The sequence below is a fragment of the Seriola aureovittata genome, chromosome 17 (genome assembly GCF_021018895.1).
Source record: "Seriola aureovittata isolate HTS-2021-v1 ecotype China chromosome 17, ASM2101889v1, whole genome shotgun sequence".
NCBI classification, from domain to species: domain Eukaryota; kingdom Metazoa; phylum Chordata; class Actinopteri; order Carangiformes; family Carangidae; genus Seriola; species Seriola aureovittata.
In genome coordinates, this window is record NC_079380.1 from 8,796,947 (window position 1) to 8,816,669 (window position 19,723).

General features: G+C 39.6%; 1 protein-coding gene across 1 annotated transcript in view; it reads right to left on the reverse strand.

Annotated features, from left to right (window-relative positions):
- Nucleotides 1–19,723, reverse strand: part of LOC130184718 (transcription factor Sp8-like) — a 59,382-nt gene that overhangs the window by 3,437 nt on the left and 36,222 nt on the right. The gene's annotated exons all lie outside the window — the stretch shown is intronic.

A 19,723-nucleotide genomic window follows, 5' to 3' on the forward strand; every position in this document is an offset into this window, starting at 1 on the left:
TTTAGAGCAATATTGACGATGCAGTAACCCTCTCCTGTAACTTCACATCCTGTGTTTATTCAACTATATTTGCAACTTATGTCACGACGGTTCACTTGCAGGATATTTCCTTTGTGTAGTGAGGGATACAAAGAACGGTGTATGCCCCAAACAAAAGCCCATTAATATATATAATCAGTCCGCAATATTTCCTGCAGTTATTTTTTACCAGTGATGTCAGAGATTGTTAGTTTGTGCTGCTGTGCTGTCATAATGTCCTAGTGAGAAAGTGCACAGCAACCCCATCACTGAGATCCTGACAATCTCATTAGACTCTTGCCAAAATCCACACTTCTTTTTCCCGGATAAAGTTTCTTTGAACATCAAAGCACTCATTAACATCAAGTCCCAAGTGGGGGCTTCAAACTAACACACATACTTAGATTTATGAAATCATGCTCAGCTTGTTTTTGCTCACGGTACAGTAAAGTGTCAAGGTCGAACTAAATTCTGTGACAAACGCATGAGTTTTAACTTCCATCACATAAGAAGAAAAACACTAAAGGTCAAAAGCACTCTCCAAAGACCATAAGCCGATCACAAGCCACCACTTAAAGGCTTTGGGAGTAACTCTGTCCTTTTTCTGATGCTGCCTGCTGATGGGCACATGTTAATCAATTTCAGGTGCACTATGATGAGCGAGTCATCTACACAGCCCCTTTCAGCTCGCATAGGTATTTCCTATAAAACCCAGACTGCGTCGAATTCCTTGTGGTTTTTCACTGGGGTGGTTCCAGGAAGAATCCCAGGGAGGGGCTGGATGAGATGCACATTTAAATTAATCTAGGTGCAGGTATGGGCAGCAGACAGCTCCTTCCATAACACACAGCTCATTCCTGGCTCGCTCTGAGCCAAGACGTCAGACTGAATAAGATCGATTTGAGTTTAGCCAGCACATTGTTGTGCAAGTGCTGCTACACCAAAGACAGATGTTCACTTTAATCAAACTATGAATCTGTTAATCAAACTATTTCTCAAGGTATCAGGTGTTGGATTGTGGGGGATTGATTGCAGGGTTACGAAGCACTGACATTTCGAGCCTTAGAGTAGAGTTATTTATCATGGTAGTGAAAAGTCTGGGTGGTTGCCATGGCATTATCTTCGGTAAAGGATCACCGGAATCTATGTTTAGTCAAAGAAAATAAAGCAAGAGTGTGTTTTACTGATGGGATAAAGGCAAAATGTTCATTACGCTGGCTGGTGCCTGATCAGCCTGTGAATGGATAAGAATATAAAAGGTATGACTCAAATCACGAATGAGCATATTTAATGACTGCACGTGTTGAAAGAGGTTGCAGTAAAACTGGATATTCCTTTTCACAGGGGAGTCTCCACAACAACCACTACCATCACATCCCATGAAGGCCTCTGCAGATGGTGGGAAAGCCAGAGGAAAATCCCTGTAGGCCTCCACTTTTCTTTGAAGCTGTGCTACACGCAGCTGCCACAAGAGGCTAAAAAAGGCAGGCATGGCCACATCAACATCATCACCCAAAAAATAACTAATTGCACACACTTAGCAGAAAGTAAACATACTCACAGTTGCTCACAGGCTAAATGTAATGGCATTCAAGCATGTGCATCAAAACACAAATAACCACAAATCATTTGCACAGTATTTACTCTCTTAGATGAACTGCATTAACAAGAGTAATCAAGGACTTGCATTCTTTCCCACGTTTTATTATTGATAAATAATGATACTGTCAGTTTGACCAAGTGTTTCACCAAGACTGATAATCATTCACTATTTACAACACTAAACAGAGAAGCTAAGGTTTGGAAAATTGTTGTTTTTCCATGACATCCAAATGCCATTGTAACTGACCGGACAGATTTACCATAACTATAACTGAAACACAATGGTGCAATGCAAATGTAACTGAGTCACAGCATCAGATAGTTGAATTTGTTTCATCATTTGTGGCATTTTTATTGAGAAACAGCCTATAAAATGTACTTGAGGTTGATTTAATCTTTTAGACTCCCATAGCCTTTAGTGGTTATAACATCAGAGATTTTATCTCCCAACATTTCTCCTAAAGTCACTTATCATTAACCAAGTACAGAAAAATCGCAGTAACATCAATGTATTACAACTACAGAGGCAATATTACTGTTAAATTTGTATTGATGCTTCAGACTTAAGATAATTTAATAACATGTATATGTATCCTGTTGTTACTGTGGTAGACTACATATAGATAGTGGATTCACATATATTTTATCCATGTGAAATAATCTATCAGTTTTTGGTTGAAATCAATAAATAAAGAGGAGCTGCATTTAGACAATAGCTTGACTACACAGAGGCACTGTGCACTGTTCAGAGGTAGTCAGATCAAACCTTCGTAAAGGTCAGATGGGTTGATAGCGGCCCACTAAATTGAAAGGCATCATACCATTGCAAAAGTTCTGAATGAGTAACGGATGAGTAGACGGCTATAAAGAACAGAACGGAGTTATGTTGAAACAAAGGAGGCACAAAAACCTTGTCATGGAAAACAACTCAGCACTATAAAGCAGGAGCAGGCTATGCTGCTAAAAATAGCTGGCCATATAGACAGAACAAGCAGCTGGATAAGGCGGGTGGGGTGGGGAGGGCGGGGGCGGGGGTCTCTTCCGTTTCTGTGTACGTCTGGGATACGAGGGCATCCCCACAATCTGGACATCATGTAAGAAAAGAACATGTTACATCTACAGCGAAGGCCGGGCGACTCATTCACACTTCCCCTCTAACATTCCCCGATTTCAACAACCATAACTTTCCCATAAGTCAAATTAACCCTTGAGTGGCTGTTACACACAACATGAGCCCCCCCCCCCTCCCCACTCGCTCCTGTTTGGACCCAGCCAGCAGTGTGCTTGGTGGGGGGTTGGTTAGGGGTCGACCACAGACAGAAATAACCTCTTGTTTGCTCACTGGCACGCCGTTACTCGTGGTGTTGTTCTGAGAGCCAGATGGTGGACTTGTGTTTTCGTCTAGTATCATAGTGAAACTCTTATTTAACAATCATGCTGTGCAATAAGCTTCAAATGATTTATTTAAAACTGACACAGCCTTTCTGAAAGATCGTGTTTTAAACTGTCCATATCTGGTGAAACCAGAGGGAAAAAGATTGTTAAGATTAGTAAATCGATTCTTAAAAGCCATTTTTTAATGAGATCAACTTTTACTTTTTAATTCTGAAAAGTAAATTCTTAAAAACTCCCTTAAGAAGATTTCTGCATTAGAATAGTAGGACTGAGCATGGATTGCTTAGACGACTGCTCAGCTATGTTATACTTTATGTAATACAATCACAGGCCTGCAGCTCTGCTGACTCAAGGGAAAAGCTTCTTACTTTGTGTCAGCTATAGTTTTCACATTGCAATAGATGTACGTGCCTTTAATACAAATGAGATTAACAGAAACCTGGTTTTAGCATGTGGCATAGTCACCAGAAAACTGAAAATTTTGGAGATTGTGAAGTGTAAAAAAGTCATTACTCTAAATTACTGTTGATGCACCAGACTTACACAGAGGCAACGTGCCAACATTTGGCACCTCCTGAGTTTTCCATGCCTGAATGGAAAGTGTAAACTCCTTCCCTTACTCCGTTTTAGGAGTCTATGAGCACAGGAGTCATGGGTAAATCTTAGCGTTAGGAGAATCCAGTGTAGGTATCCTCTACTGTTTCCTAAATCTTATCTTCGAACATTTTCTTCCTGAACTCTCCATCAACACAGCCCAGCGCTATGCATATGATATTTGTGTCCCCAGAAAAGGATCAGAAATAACATTTGTTCACTGGAATAACAGGTAGCAATAACAGTGTAACCCTGGCCTCAGCCCCAGGAGAGATGGACAGTCAGAGCAGCAGACTGTGAAAATACAGCCCAGACCACAAGGGAAGCATTAACTGCCCTATAAATGCCAGGAATATAAAGTGTGCAGTGTTGTTTTCAAACGGACAATGTATAATGAAGGCTATGCACTAAAGGTGGCAAAAGGCAAAATAAAAACCCTGTGTAGCTTACTGGTTATCATTCAAAAACATAGTGAAATAATGTCCCTTTGATGATGCATATTGAAATAAAATATGATGCTGAAAAGTAAAACTTTACCTAAGAACTCTTTCTTTTTGTGTCCGTCAGATATGCTCCCTCTATTCAACTAATATCATCTCCCTGCAACTGGTTTACTTCCTGACTCAGCTATGGGAAACCGTGAAGTTACCCTGATTACAGACATTTCCTTCCTCCACCATTCACAGCAATGCCTGGAATGGCTGCAGTATTTACTCAGGGCTGAAGTGGTAAACTGCAGATCCCACACCCACATGGCATATGCATCATAGGCCCTAAAGGCCAAAGGCTCCTGGGAGAGTTCCTCCTAATCCAGACAGAAAAAAATATTATTTTGCAGGAGACATGATGCAATTAGATAATCTGGCCAGGTCGGTTGGTGTTTCAGACGTTTCCCTTCTGTTTGAATTATATCTGCTGAGGGACCCCTGACAGGACCCAAGACTAGATTTGCTGTACAAATGTTTACAGCAGTACTTTGCCTCTCTGATCGCTCCCCTTCTGCCTTGGGACCCCCTGAAACTTCCCCAAAATATTTCTCCAACTAGTAACATCTATGTTTGGATCCTAAATGGTTTTCACGCCCACTTGTTGTGATGTCCATGTGTACACACACACACACACACACACACACACACACACACACACACACACACACACACACACACACACACACACACACACACACACACACACACACACACACACACACACACATGTATTTATATGTGGTTATGTGTCTCTTGGTTATACTCTGTAAATTTAGGCTGCGCTTAACAAGCAAAATAAAAATCAAGCAATTCACCTTCTGCAGGGACACAGGATACTTTGTATCGCTGGACACAATAAACAGAACTAGACTTTTGCACACTATTGCCATGAGATTGTCCAGCTCTTGGCTAATTATGTCCAGCACTACAAACTGTTCCACATTCCTTGTGAGAGTCTCACAAAGAGATCATGTTTCTTTTTCTTTGGGACATAGTCTAACATTGTCAGGTTTCTATTTTGACAGGTAGACCTACATATGATGGACTGATGCATATTCTCTCCTCTAAGGGTGATTAGCTCCTATAGCCTGGGTACAATTAAATTTTATAAGCACCATCTGATGACAGCTTTAATATACAGATATTATACATGTTATATACATATTTACAACTAAAAGAAACAATTCCTCATTTTACATCTCACTGAGTCCTTAGCCTCCCCTTTTTGGCACTTTGTCACCCTATACCATGAGAAAAAAACATAACTTAGATAAGAGCATGCTGATGTTTGATATTTTTGTCAACCTTTTTGACATATTTGACCAGGGCACACTTAATTTATTGGCATGTGATGATGAAACGATGCAGCTACAAGTGGCTCAGAAGGATAAAATAAGAAGTTCATAGAAATATTACAGACTTGTGCATTTCCTGCCTTGCAAATACAGTCACACCATCCCTTAGGAAAGATCTTATTTTTCAAATTCAAGAACAATACTATGTATGAAGCCATAATAACACTCACTGCTTCTAACTGTTATTTGAACTACGCTGCCATCTAGTGTAATAAAGGGGGACAATAATAGGTTTCTCCATACATTTTCCAGTATTGCGTAATTCCACAGGTATCTTCTTTTTCAAACAGTATAGTGGAGAGGGAGTCATCATCCCGGCCCTGTCATAACTTAGGAGGCATTAAGTCTACCAAAGACACAGAAATCTAAGTTACATGAAAAAGTGACATTTTATACTTTAGTGAGGACTGAAACCAAAAGCAGCTCTAACCATCAGAGTTAATGTAACTGAAAGAGCCAGGAAGTGGCAAAACAGATCTTTCAATTCCTATTTAATTGAGCATGATAAGCAGTCACATAACATCACCTCCTGTGTGGTGGAATGTGTCAGATAAACACTGGACTGGCGCCCATAAGATGGAGGCATAAATTACCAGCTGTGGTGTTTCTAATTGCTCAGCATCTTGGCCAAAAGTGTCATCAAGTATCATCCAGTGTTGCCAAGACGGGCTACTACTAGTTTGTATACCAAATACATTTCTTAGACCAGGAGCAGTTGAGCTAAACTAGATTCATGTACATCTAGGAAACAACCAATAAAGATGTAGGCATTGCATTCAGGATAAAATACTCCAGGGATAACATTCATAAACACCTTTCTGTTTCACAGAGGATGTCACAAATGGAATGAGCTGGCTTGGAGGATGAGTATATACCTGGAGGATTAATACTGTGACAGTGAGACTATTTGATGGATAGTTATTGTTTAATATAATCAAGTTTGGCTTTTAAGAAGTCAATTTTCCTCAAGTAAACTTAAAGTAATTATTCACAAAAAGAAAATCGATACCCCAAAACCTAAACAATTCACATAAAGAAATGAACATAAAGATTAAATTAATGATTAAACCATAATACCTCCTGACCTTTATAAAGACCGCATAGCCTGGATGTAATTACAGACACAAGGGGGCAGTGAAGCCATTATGTGCTGCAGCTTGTCACTTGGCTCCTTTGAATCTGGGAGGTTAAAATTATATCTGAAGTGTTGCTTCAGTATCACAGAGTGGTAATTTTAAAAATCGATTCAGTCCATATGCCCCCCCATCAGCTCTGTCCCAAATATAGCGCTAAGTATGAAGCTACAGGAGTGTGATTATATTAGTCAGTGATTCTCTCCCTTGGAGGCGAATCGTTGGAGTGAATCCTTCATGAATCTGCAGGACGTTATCTTTTCTCAAATGTCCAGCCATACTGAAATAATGCTTGCTGAGGTACCCATGATCAGGATAACTCAATTTAATTCTACATTCACATTTATTTCACTCACTTCGATATATTATCTTCACAAAGTATGAAGGGGTGGGATTAAAAGTTTTATACAAACTGAAGTACATATTTTATTTAAGTCAGCATAACGTAAATTTTTCAGAGGGGGTTTTATAAACTGGGGAATGAATCTAGCTAAAGCTAATGTTTGAGTCTAATGTAAGCTTTGTGGTTGCTTGGGGTGCCATGACTATACCTGGGGACGCAACAAAGTTTAAGACTTAAAGCGGTGGTATTTTAGGGCTTTGTTCGTGATGAACTGTGCAAAATATCTGCTGAGTTATTGCTATCTGAATTAATTAATCTGCTTTGGTGCCACCTGCAGGCAAAATGTCATCAGATTTGTTATAATGCTTGGAGTTAATACAAAAACAACTTTTCAGACTGCTCGAAATACCTTACATACCAAACTTAGTAAAGACTGAATGGAGTTTGTAAAATTGGCAAAACTCCAATTCCCGCCTCGCAGGTGTATGACTCCGCCAACCAGTCAAGTTGCAGGAAATATGGTCACGATCTTCCCAGAACATTATGATGTCACAGTCTAGCTGACCTTCGACCTTTTGGATATCAAATCGTCACTTCATTAACTTATCCTTTTAGACAGTTGAGTTAAATTGTGTCATAATTAGTGTATAAATTCACGAGTTTTGTGAGGTCACAGTGACCTTTGACCTATGACCTTTGACCACCAAATTCTAATCGGTTCATCCTTGACTCCAAGTGAATGTTTTTACCAGATGAAATGAAATTCCCTCCGGGTGTTACTCAGATATCGCCACGGCTGTCGCTGGCATGGAGGCATAAGAATTTCAAAAGTCTGGGAATGGGCATGGTACTTTATAATTGGACCCATGGTGGAACAATTGGGTCTGGATCAACATAAAAGACTAAACTTGTTCCCTGGCAAGTGGTCTAAATATACATCAAATTTCACTGAAATTTGTCAAGTTGTTTTGGAGATATCTGCAAACAAAGACACAAACAAACAGAACTGAAAACATGAAGTGGAGTAATCTTGAGTTCTGAGGAGAAACACAGACTTTGCTCATTTGAAATCAACTCTTTGTTTGCAGCAAACATCAGCCTTCAACAAATCAGCAACAAAAAAGCAAATCTATGACAAAGTCTTAAACAATCTCCACATGCTTCTTTGAATCTGAGACCAATTTAAGTAAGAAATGTCACTGTACTCTAAAGAAATGCAGAAAAATGGATACGCACCTACACTATTGTATATGAGCATATGATTTCATGAAGAAAAGTATGACTACAATGCAACATCCTTCTCTATTGCTAAACCCATTCCCAGTAGGGATAGGAGACATATAGTGTATTGAGTCACCAGTCAAGAGTCATCCATTGCTCCCGTGGTTTTCTATAAGCAATCCACACTGAACTCTTAAGTCAATGAGTAATTTGATTAGAGACATTTCATTTTCAAACAGTATGTTGCTCTCTGAGTGTGGCTGAAGCTAAGTCCTCGGAGTCTGCAACAGTGATTAAGGCCTATGCAAATAAATCAGCTTCGACTTGACTCTCACTGAATGTAAATGTCAGAACAATTTGAGAGGTGGGACACTGTCATTTGGCAAAAAAGTTCACTGGAACCACTGAGGTTTCTGAGCACTATCAACTGGAAAAGCATGACATTTGCTTTAAAAAGATAAGAGTTGAAGGGTTGATATGAAATCCCCCTGGGTGCAGTTGCTGAGAAGCTTATTAGCCTTTTTCTTTTTTCCATCTATGACATTTTACGGTTGTTCGTTACTTTCCCACAATAACTCCACTTTGAAAAAAAATAGAAGAAAAAAAAAAGAAACAAACAAAAACAAAACACACTCTCAGTGCAATCAAGCATCTATTTATTGAAGGGTAATTTGGAGGTTTTTCTGTGTCATTTGCTTTTGTACGCAAGCAGTTTATAGTTAATTGAATTCAAATGACTAACAATAATATGGCTTTCTTAAAAGCCCTGGGTACAAACATATATTAAGAGCAACACAAACAACTCTAATTGAAAGTAGGGCTGCGGCTTACCTTTATTTTTATCATTGTTTAATTGACCAATTATTTCCTTGATTAATCAATTAATCATTTTGTGTATAAAATGCCAGAAAATGTTGAAAATAGGCAATTACAATTTCCCAGAGTCCAATGTGTAGTCACCGAATGTCTTATTTTCTCCAGTCCAAAGCCCAAACACAGTCACCTTTCAATTACATAAAACAGAAGAAGGCAGCTTAAAGAATTTTGCTTTAAAATGACATAAATAAAAATAGCTATTAGTTATTTTCTATAGATAAAATAATCAGTAAGCTCTTATTAAAGCACATCAAATGACAGTGTGCTGCACAGTTTCGTGCAGTAAAGTGGACGAAGATTTGAGTTTGCTTCAGAAAGCCTACAAACCATTATGCAAATGAGGCTTCAGTTTGCTCCTTTTTAGCCAAGCTGATTCTAAATACTCACATCTAATATTGGACGCTGCCCTAGAACACAGTATTTTTGTCCATAGGGGTTTCCAGGAGACCTTGGTGCCAGTGGTTGAGGCACACTTAAAGAGTTCAGCGTGATGCAGAATTAAAGACCTCAATCAATAGAGTTTAGTTTCCTTTTGTCAACCAGCCATTTCCAGACATCAATCTTTATATGCTCAAAAGTAGATTTTCTTAGTAAGGAATAGAAATCGATTGTAATTTATGTGTCCATGTTATGTATCAGTAACTTGGGAGTCAGTGGTCGAACGTGATGGCAAATATGTGAGGGCTGTCAGAAGAGATGTTCCATAAAAACAGCCATTTTGGAAAGAATTTATAGCTGTGATGTCTACAGTTATCAGTTTCAATTCAACTCCGCCGAATGACTTTGGCAATAACGCTGTGAAAATACTGGGCAGAGGGGACGATGTGGAGAGATAAGTGACTTGGGGAAAGTAAATTTGCAGAGAGAAAGAAAACAGCAGCAAAATAAATGTCTGTCCTAGCTGCGGTAAAATACCGCTCTGACAGGAGCTCGGCCAAATAAAAGCACAATTTGTCGTAAATGGAAAAATCTTGTGGTCCTGGCACGAATCGGACAGCTTGATCATGTTGTCAAAACAGTGTTACAAACAGTGTTTTGAAAAGTAGCGGCAGTGACACCGACTCATTAAAACAAGCTAATTTAAGTCAACATGATGAAGTGCTGTACATATATATCCAGGATTTAGCAAAGACAAAATCTGCAAAACTACTGACATTTCTTATCTGATTCTACTGTCAAGCAAGACGTATTTCAGTCCATTGTAAATTCAGCTGAAACACATATCAGTGCGTTGTATGTTAATGTGACTCTGGATGTTTTCAGACGTTATTTGCAGATGATGATTGGCTGGACAGACCTGAGACTTTCCCTCAGAGGTCAAATTTAGGCCCAATTTGATTTGAGTAACCCAGCCAAGTGTCTGCCCTGTGTGTGTGTGCGTGTGTGCACAGTCCTTCCAAATTCTCCCAGAGTGCATGTTAGGGAGATCAGCTTTGCTCCAGTAAAATGTGTGGGCTGAAAATAGGCCTGATCGAAGAATAGTGTGTCACATTACATTGCACAGGAGACCCATGCAGCTGAAGCTCTTACTGATGACTGAGGTCTCCACTTCTCCTGAACAGCACACAGTGGACTCTTACAGGACACTGGTCAAGGTCACATTATCACAACACTACACTACACTACACTAGCAGAGGCCTAGGACAGTGACATGCACAAAAAGTAAAAGTAAGGATCATTATTGTTAGTGTTACTGTAGTTGTCTTTCACCTGGCCTTAAATAGTAACTAATTATAGAATTTCTTTGTGTTTTGTTGATATCATTTAAATAAAGGAGCTTTTAATTTCTGGAATATAAATGCTCTTATGAAAGTTGTATTCGAGTTTAGCTCTTAATTGTGAGTCATAAACAACTTGGTCCCTTGAGTGAGAGTGAGTCTGTTTTTTGTTACTTGTAATAAAATGTTTTGAGTATGACTTTGCCGCTCACGCTCGTGCTTTGAAAGCCACTGAAAATAATCAAAGAAGCCACAAGCACTGTAAACATAGTAATGGGCTGCCTGTGGGCTGGCTCACCTGGGAGAGGACTGGACGGACATTCAAACGTTACTGCTACAGTTGAGTCACAATTCTCTGGGATACGTGCCAAGGCTGGCAGCCCAATTCTGGATATCTCTGCTGCGGCAGGTCCACAGTTTTCTCCCTCCAAGCAGCTAATGTTCCCAGCACTAAAAGTATTACGCCCCTCCCCACCCCCCCACCTCCACCAGACCCGTATATCTGGGTCTCTCACACATAATGCATCGCCTGCAGCAAGAGTGTTTTTGAAAGGCAAGGTGAATACTCAATGACATCTGAAAATAACCACCTACAGCTGTGATTCTTGAACTGGAAGAAGAATTTGCTCCAGTAAAGCTACGAGTGTACGAGTTTTTTTCTTTGACTAAAATTTAAAATCAGTGGCAGTGGGGCGTCACGGGTTAGTGGAGTGTAACGTGTAACTTTTATGTCATGAGTCTGAATCCACCAAAGTCATTTCTGTCTTCCTGTGGCCTAACATCTAAGACGATAGCAAATTAGAAGTGCGCTAATAGTAGCAGTGCAATTCTGGAACTTAAACATCTTTAATAAATAGATGTGCAAGTTTCCATCATTTGACTGTGTATTTCTAAGCATTTAAAATAATTGTTTGACATTTGGGGGAATACACTTACTACACTCATTTTGAATCTGTCCAACAGTGACAAAATCCGCCTCCCATCCCAGCTAAAGCTCACTAATTAACACGTTGCATCTTGTTTCTTCGATTCCTACAAATAAACATAAAGTGTGAAAACAAAAAAATTGCTGTTTTACAGGTGTTTATGTGCCGGACTATTTCTTGGCCATGGCATGTAACTTCCTGCAGTCTCGGCTGGTTGCCTGGCAACTGCTCAGAGCCAGGAAATAGTTTGGTGCATAACCTAATGTAAATCGGCGGACTGTCGTTTTTACACTTCGGGTTTTTGTGCAGATTGAACAGACAAAAATAAGTGCGCTTTAGACGTGCTACTAGGCAGATTTTATTAGACTGTGAGACTCCAGGGCCAGGCAAGCTGTTTCCCTGCTTCCAGACCTTATGCTAAGCTAAGCTAACCGGATGTCAGCTGTAGCGCTGTATTTAACAGACAGACTTGAGAGTGGTCTTGACTTTCTCATTGAACTCCTTGACAGGAAGAGAATAAGCGTATTTGCCAAAACTTTTACTTTTGCAAACTAAGCTGTAATAAAATAACATGCAATCATGGTGTTATATATTAAAGCTTCTTATTTTTCTGACAAGCACATATGACTTATAGAAGTCTAACAAACATTTTAAAGCTATAAGACAAGCCTGTTAAGTGTCGTCTGCAAGGTGACGTGTATCACAAACTATGATGATGGAATTCAGGAGGAAAACAACCGGGAGTGAAGGCTCCTCTGCTACAGACACACTGAAGCAGCCAGACAAGCATTTACTCCCAGTGGTCAGGAGGCTCATTATCCCCAGTGAAGCTCTCATGCAGTAGTTAGAGGAGAAGTGAACTCTCATCCCGCTATAATGAGCCTGGCATTCCACTAGAGACTTTGGCATGAGGCTGGCCAACTTGGAGCGAGGCAGCCACCCTGTTGCTCTGCAGCTGACTGAGGGAAATGAGCAGAGCCTCTGATGGCGTCCTGAACGGGCTGTTAGGTGTCTTCTGCCAGGCATCGCTGCTTCCACCGCTCTCTGTGGAGCAGGATCACCTGACTTTCAACACACATGCAAGACTTTATCTTTTGGGCCTTTCTTTGACTCAGTCGAAGGCCGTTGAATCTTGCAGTTTGTAAGAAGTGAAAGAGGAGACTCAAAGATCTACGCACCTCTACCTCCACCTTTTTGTTTATAATCCATCTTACTCCCCAGGTATCTGTAATTCATCAGCTATCTTTTTGTGTGTAATGGCAGTCCTTTAAAAGGATCTTTAGGGGGCGTCGTGTGGTGTAGTGGTCTAAGCAGGCGCCCCATGTGTAGAGGCTACAGCCCTCGCTGCAGTTGGCCCCGGCTCGAGTCCCGCATCGGACGGCCTTTGCTGCATGTCATTCCCCCTCTCTCTGCCTCCCCATTTCCTGTCTCTCTCCACTATCCTGTCCAATAAAGGCACAAAAAGCCCAAAAAAATATACTTTAAAAAAAAAAAAGGATCTTTAGACAGGAACAAGTCAGATTTCCAAGTGAGGCTGATCACAGCATCAGTGTCATTTGCTTTCTGTTTAATATATTTTCATTTTCATCAAGTAGTGCTAACTTTGCGGTTAGTGGTTGTGTCTTTGTGGTCCTCTTTTTTGTAGTTCAAGCTTCTTTTCCCCCGGATTATTTTCATATTAATGCCATTATAAGTCATTCACAAAACAAAACAAAAATAATGAAAATTTAAATGTTTTTAGTCTATTTTGTTAAATGTTGACGATTGACGTTATCAGAGTATTTCCTGTACCGCTCTTTATCAGTATGCAACACTGTTATTTTTAATGTGATTTAGTATTTTCTTTATGAGCGAGACTTGATCAAAAGAATACAAATACAATGATTGATAAATGAGAAGAGAAGAGAAGAGAAGAGAAGAGAAGAGAGACATTTCTAAAATAGCCATTTTTACAAAAATAACAAAACTGTCCAAAAGTTTCACCTCAACATTCTTTTCAACAACAGCTTTAAACTCAGAAAGAGTTTGAAGCCTTTCCGGTGGCTATTTCCAGCTATAGAGCAGTCGGATATTATGAAGTTCTTTCTTACCAGAATAATAAGCAGACACACCTGCAGGTATGTCAGTGACCAAACGCTTCAGCAAAGTTCAGCTGTCTCCTGAGGGAATCTCTTCCCGTCTCACAGAGCTGCCTCTCTATGCGAGACTGACCAATAGATTGTGGTTTCTGTGACAATGAAATCTCAGAAGCGCTGAAGAGAAAAATATGCATACCATCTACAACATCTGAAACATCATGAGAGGTTGAACACTAATCTGCTTAGGACACCATGAAACAGAAGTGCTGCCCTGCTCTTTCTATATGAGGTCACTTGATCTCAAACCCTCTCAAGTGGGCGCTTAACTAATCAGATTTGGTTCGGCTTCTTTCTGCTTTGAGACTTTTCTAAAAGACACTCAATTTTACACGCTCAGCTTCAAAAGTTTGTCTCAGCCATAGAAAGCTATCACTGATAAATCTGGAAATGCTTAGGACCATTGTGAGCTGCCAGTCCATCTAGTGATTGGTTTGGACTTAAAGAACAACAAATTATGCATTTCTCTCTGCTGCAACTCGGACTCGGCTTCCAGAAGACACACTGAAAACACCAAGAGAAATAAGCAACTTGAGAGATAGGCCACGTTGACAGCAGTGACTTCAGTGAAGATGAGCCGAGCTCAGTATTACGCTGCTTTTCTAAATGTATATTTAAGACCGAAAACTGAAACGTAGTAACAACACATCTCAGGGTAATAATAATCTTCAGAAAGACAGTTTCCACTAGAGTAATAACCTTGAAGCTACTACTACTGTATCACTTATTTTTCATCCGCAGGAAATCTCTAAGTAATATCCTGCAGCTGTAGTATCAGGTCATGAAATACTTTGCACAGTACAGTGTGCTATCAGGTCTGTCTCACTCATGGTCATCCTGGCTATTTTTTCTGTTACCATGACAACATTTCTCTGCACTCCTCTGCCTCTTGATTGTGTGGAAAATGAGCAAGAAGACAAAGGGAAAAATGTCAGACGCTGAGAAGCAGAGATTGAACACAGACGAGCAGTTAGCACTGACTGGCCTACTTTGTCTACAAAATTACTTAAAGGCTCAGCTTGATGTATTTGAGACGTTGCGTATCTCACCAATTTTAGTCTCGGTGTTCGCAGCTATGTATAGTCATGGAAAAGTGTGTTGCTCCATCTCACAAGCCAATCTTTCACTGTCATCCTACATTAATAAAACAGTCACATGGTGTGAACCTCGGGTCTGGTTTTAAAGGTTGATTTGGAACCCTTCAAATTTCATACAGACTAGTTAGGTCTCTTTTTTTCCAGTATGCTCTAATACTTCTTATAACTAGGACAAAGGAAAAATGAAAACAAGCACAGCGGCTATTCACTAGGGCCCACACTGGGTCCAAAAGCCTGAAGTGAAAAGCTTACAGCTTTTTGACCCAGTAAGACTTCATCAACAGTGAAGGCCTGGGCCTGTATTTATCAAGCATCTCAGGAATCACACTGAGAGGTAAACTAGGTCTCAAAACACAAAAAATTAATTCAGAGACACAATGTGCCTGTATGTTTCTCAAGAGCTGTCAAAAGCATTAACTCTCCTTGCCGGTGGCTTGGTGTACTGAGCCTTTCTGATGGTGGCTGCATTTCCTTTCTCATAAAACCAACCAGTCCTCCAACCTGAACAACCATACAGGTTGTTTTTTTAACCCTCTGATTCGACCCATAGTAATCTCCTGAAATAGCACCCCTATGGCAGCAGGTGTACTGGACCTAGGTTGTCATGGTTACAATAATAAACACACGGACGATACAGACAGTAGCGTCGCCACGTTACTAAATAACGGTCATGACTTTTTATTGGTTTAGACACTAAAACTACTTGGTTAGGTTTAGGAGCAGATCGTGATTTGGGTTTTAAATTAGTATTTCCTTAACATTAGACAGTCTTTGTTGTCATGGTTACAATATTAACAACGTTGAACGGTCATGGGTATAGAAACGACATAAACTGCTACTTTCACATGGGAATAGAACAGATATCGTATTGAACACCGCTCTCGTGTGTTTTGTTGACCCATCCATCCACCCCACCCTCGTCCTGACATGGACTTTGTTGCTCTTTATATTATGTCACCGCACATTTCCCTTTGCTCCTGTCATAATTACTGCGGCTGCTAGATGTCGCCTAACAGCAGAACGTAACTATGGGTCATAATAACCTGACGCACAAATGACCTATCGGCCCGTTTTTTACAGGACAGTCTTGTACATTTGCAAAGATATGTTTCGGAAGATTTTTAACCGGCATTGTTTTACATCCATGTTTACTAGCTTGCAGCTTCCTCAGTTCTGAACTGAACTGAAGAAAACCTTTTGGATGAGAGGTGAAACGTCTTTATGAACCTCCAGTTGCCTTCATTAAGCTCTAAGAGATATGACACTGGCAGCTTGAGTGTTGTGCAATGATATAAACTAAAATGAGGACCCACTTGTAAAAACAAGCCTCCAGTGGTCAAAAACTCCACAGGGTAACTTTAAAATAAATGTAATCAAGTTGAGAAAACATACTACAGGTACTACAAGTCAGTCCTAAGCAAGGAGTTCATCCCCTTTCCTCTGGCTTGAAAACACAGCGTGCTGCCTCATATTAGAACAATGAGTAGTTCATCCAGTATCAAGAGAATCTGGAGATGAAAAGAAACCACGGAGTTGAGAAAGTCAAATCAGAAGGTCATGTACATTTGTTTGTGTGTCTCACTTTGAAGCGGAAAGCTTCAAGCCATGCCGGCATGAATAACTCATACAGCTGTGAGCAGAGGCCATAACACTGGGGTCACATGACAAAAGACTGTCTGCATGACACCTACTGCTTTATACTGGTCCCACAACCTGTTTCAGAGAATATCTGTTGAAATAAAGCTGCAAACATTTTACTGCCGAGATTTAATCTTACAAAACGTCAAATGTATGGATGTTTCTTGCTGAAAAATGATTGAAATGTTCAATTTGTCACAGATTTAAGAAATCACAATATTTCATTTGATGATCAAAATAATGCCACATGCAGGCAAAGTAGTTTATATAACTGAGCAGTGCTTTGTTATGGAGGGTCCTCCTAACAACCTCTTTAAACACTGGAATAATAAAGCATGATGCAGCAATGAACATCATAATTCAGGATGGGAAAGGTCAGCATGCTAACAGCAAGTCTTCCCCAGAGAAAAATTGGAAAACCCTCATATTTTCTCATTACATCATGGTACTATACACATACTACAGTACACACGATGTATAAACTTGAAGTTAAACACTGGCAAAAATAATACACTGCAACTGGTTAACATAAATTACAAGGTGGAGGCTGCTTTTTTTTTTTATAAAAGGGAGGGATCCCGTATTTACAGTATAAAATCAAATGACTATTAATTATTTCTGGGTTGAGGGCTTGTGTATAAAAGGTTATGTCTGACAGTCCAGTAAAAATGTTGTATTAATCTCTTCCACATGCTCAACACAGTGATATTAAAACGATATGTACAGTACAAGTAATTGCTTAAAAAGAGGAGATAAATATAGAGCCCTCATGAGCAAGAGTAGACTAGACTGGGCTGGAAAAAATAAAAAGCATGCACAGCAGACAGATGTAACAGAAACAAGTGTAAATCAAAACCTTTGTCACAGAAAAGTCAAAGTATCTTTTTCCACCTTTACAATTACTGAAGGAACATCAAAACCACTTTAATATGTTGTCACCCTGTTGACACTGGGCGTAAATGCTAATGTGATTCACCGCACATTTCTTTTAGAGTTTTGACTCTAGCATATTCTAACTGACAGACCCTTAACTCTTTGTATTTGAAGTTTAATCAAGGAGTTTGGGAACAACCTGCTTAAACAATAGAGAGAAAACACCTTATTTCAAGCCATATTTAAGGTGTATATATCAACCTCTTAGAAATTTGTAGATTGTACATGATGTGGGAAGTTCTTATTTTGGCCAATAAAACCATACACGCAATGTTAAAAAAAGAAGACGTTATCCTAAGACACTGATGTCATGGTTTCCATACAGGTGGTTGTATGGATTTCAAAGCAGACCCCTCTCCAGCATGCTGGAGCAACAGACAGTCAAACAGTCTGAGCCGATCCATGTGACAGTTGCATTACTCAACTATAACAGAAAGGGATTACATTAAAATTCCCCAGTGTGTAAGTATTTAATTAGGCTCTTCCTCGTCCTGCCCACCTGCTCCCACCCAAGGAATGGCACAGAATGACTTGCACCGCAAAATTTTTGTGACAAAGATGTAGCTGCAAGAGTCATCCAGTTGTCATGCCGCACAAAGTATTGAAATTTATGCTTGTACATATTTGATCATTGTCGTCTTGGAGCAATCTTACAGAAATACTGTATGTGACTTATACGTGCTTCAAAAACATGAGCTCAAGTCATACATTTTTATTGTTGCACAATGGAATTTTTGTATTTATTAATTTAGTCTGGTATAATGTGAAAATTGAAATGTCCAACTTGGCATACACACACACACACACACACACACACACACACACACACACACACACACACACACACACACACACACACAAAACACTATACAACAAACTCAGAACAAACTAATTAACACCTAAGCATCGGCAATTACTTAAAACACCCTCAGAGACTTTATCAGGACATAATAAAGACTTGCTCAGAGATCTTATTCGCGGTAAGCTACTGGATTTCATTTACGGGTAGAGTTGGAAATAAAATAAAAAATAATTGGGACTTCTTATTAAGTCTGTTTTTTTTTGTTGTTTTTCTGTAAGGTGTATAAAAATATCATCCACATAATGAATCTGTAAAAAGCGGTGCATAATAATATAAAAATAAAAAGCAGTTACAACAGCTATGTTTCACAGGGTGTCACAAACACTGACCAGCCCCATAGCGAGAATACCAACTGGTGGAGGGTATAAACAGCAACAAATCTATGACATGTTTGTTTCACTTGGCAGTCATCTTTACAGTAGAACATTTAAATGAAATGTCATCGTCTGGAGATTATCCCGTCCTAATAAAGCTGTTGTGGTTTTACTTTAAAGGAGCACTAAAGTTTCATCCTCGGGGACCGTGTGCACTATTTATAGGGAACTTTAAAGATGCACAAAGGCGAGACAAGCAAAACCTCCCCTGACAGCCAATTGTAAATAAAACTTGCCTCTCACGGCTAAGATGATTCAACATCAAACAAAAAGAGTGAGATTTCTCAAGTGGCAGATGGTAAGCCTCCTTTCATTAATCATAATTTTAGATGAAAAGGTTTCTCTAAATATAAATTGCCAACTAGCTGTTGTCAGATCAATGCTTGTCAAGGCCCCTTCATCATCTGCTACTGTTTGTAAATGATCAGTAATTAATAGCTGATGGTCAGCACAGGGTCTGTGGCATGAAATGAACACTGGAATAAAGTGATGAGTCTGGGGTTAATCAAACTCTAATTCAGATCATAGTGTTTACACACAAAAGTCTTTATAAGTAATAAAAATCTTTTTTTAAAAAAAGTCTTTCCTTGGACAAACGAGAGGTAGTTAGGTAGTTGCAGCAGTTGGTGCAGTGTGTGTCACTTATACGAACCAGGCTGATTTAGGCAGGCAGAGTACATTTAAATTACATTTGACATGCTTTTGACCACCAGTGGCCATGTATCCACACAGCAGTATTAAGTTATATTATTTCAGTATTTGGTGCTTATATTCTGTATATTTGATTTGACCCTTCTAAAGAATCGCAACGGCGCTGTTTTCTTGTTGGAGTGGATGAAACTCTGAATGATCATTTTCACTTTTGTGACTGTGTAGGAGAGGTGATAATAACAGAGGCCAGCAGGGTTACAGCTCTAATGAAAACTGCTTTACATATTGACATTGTATTGACTTGTATGAAGTGAAAACTTGCGAGATTTATTTGTTCCTTATTTTGCAGGAACCAACATTTGTT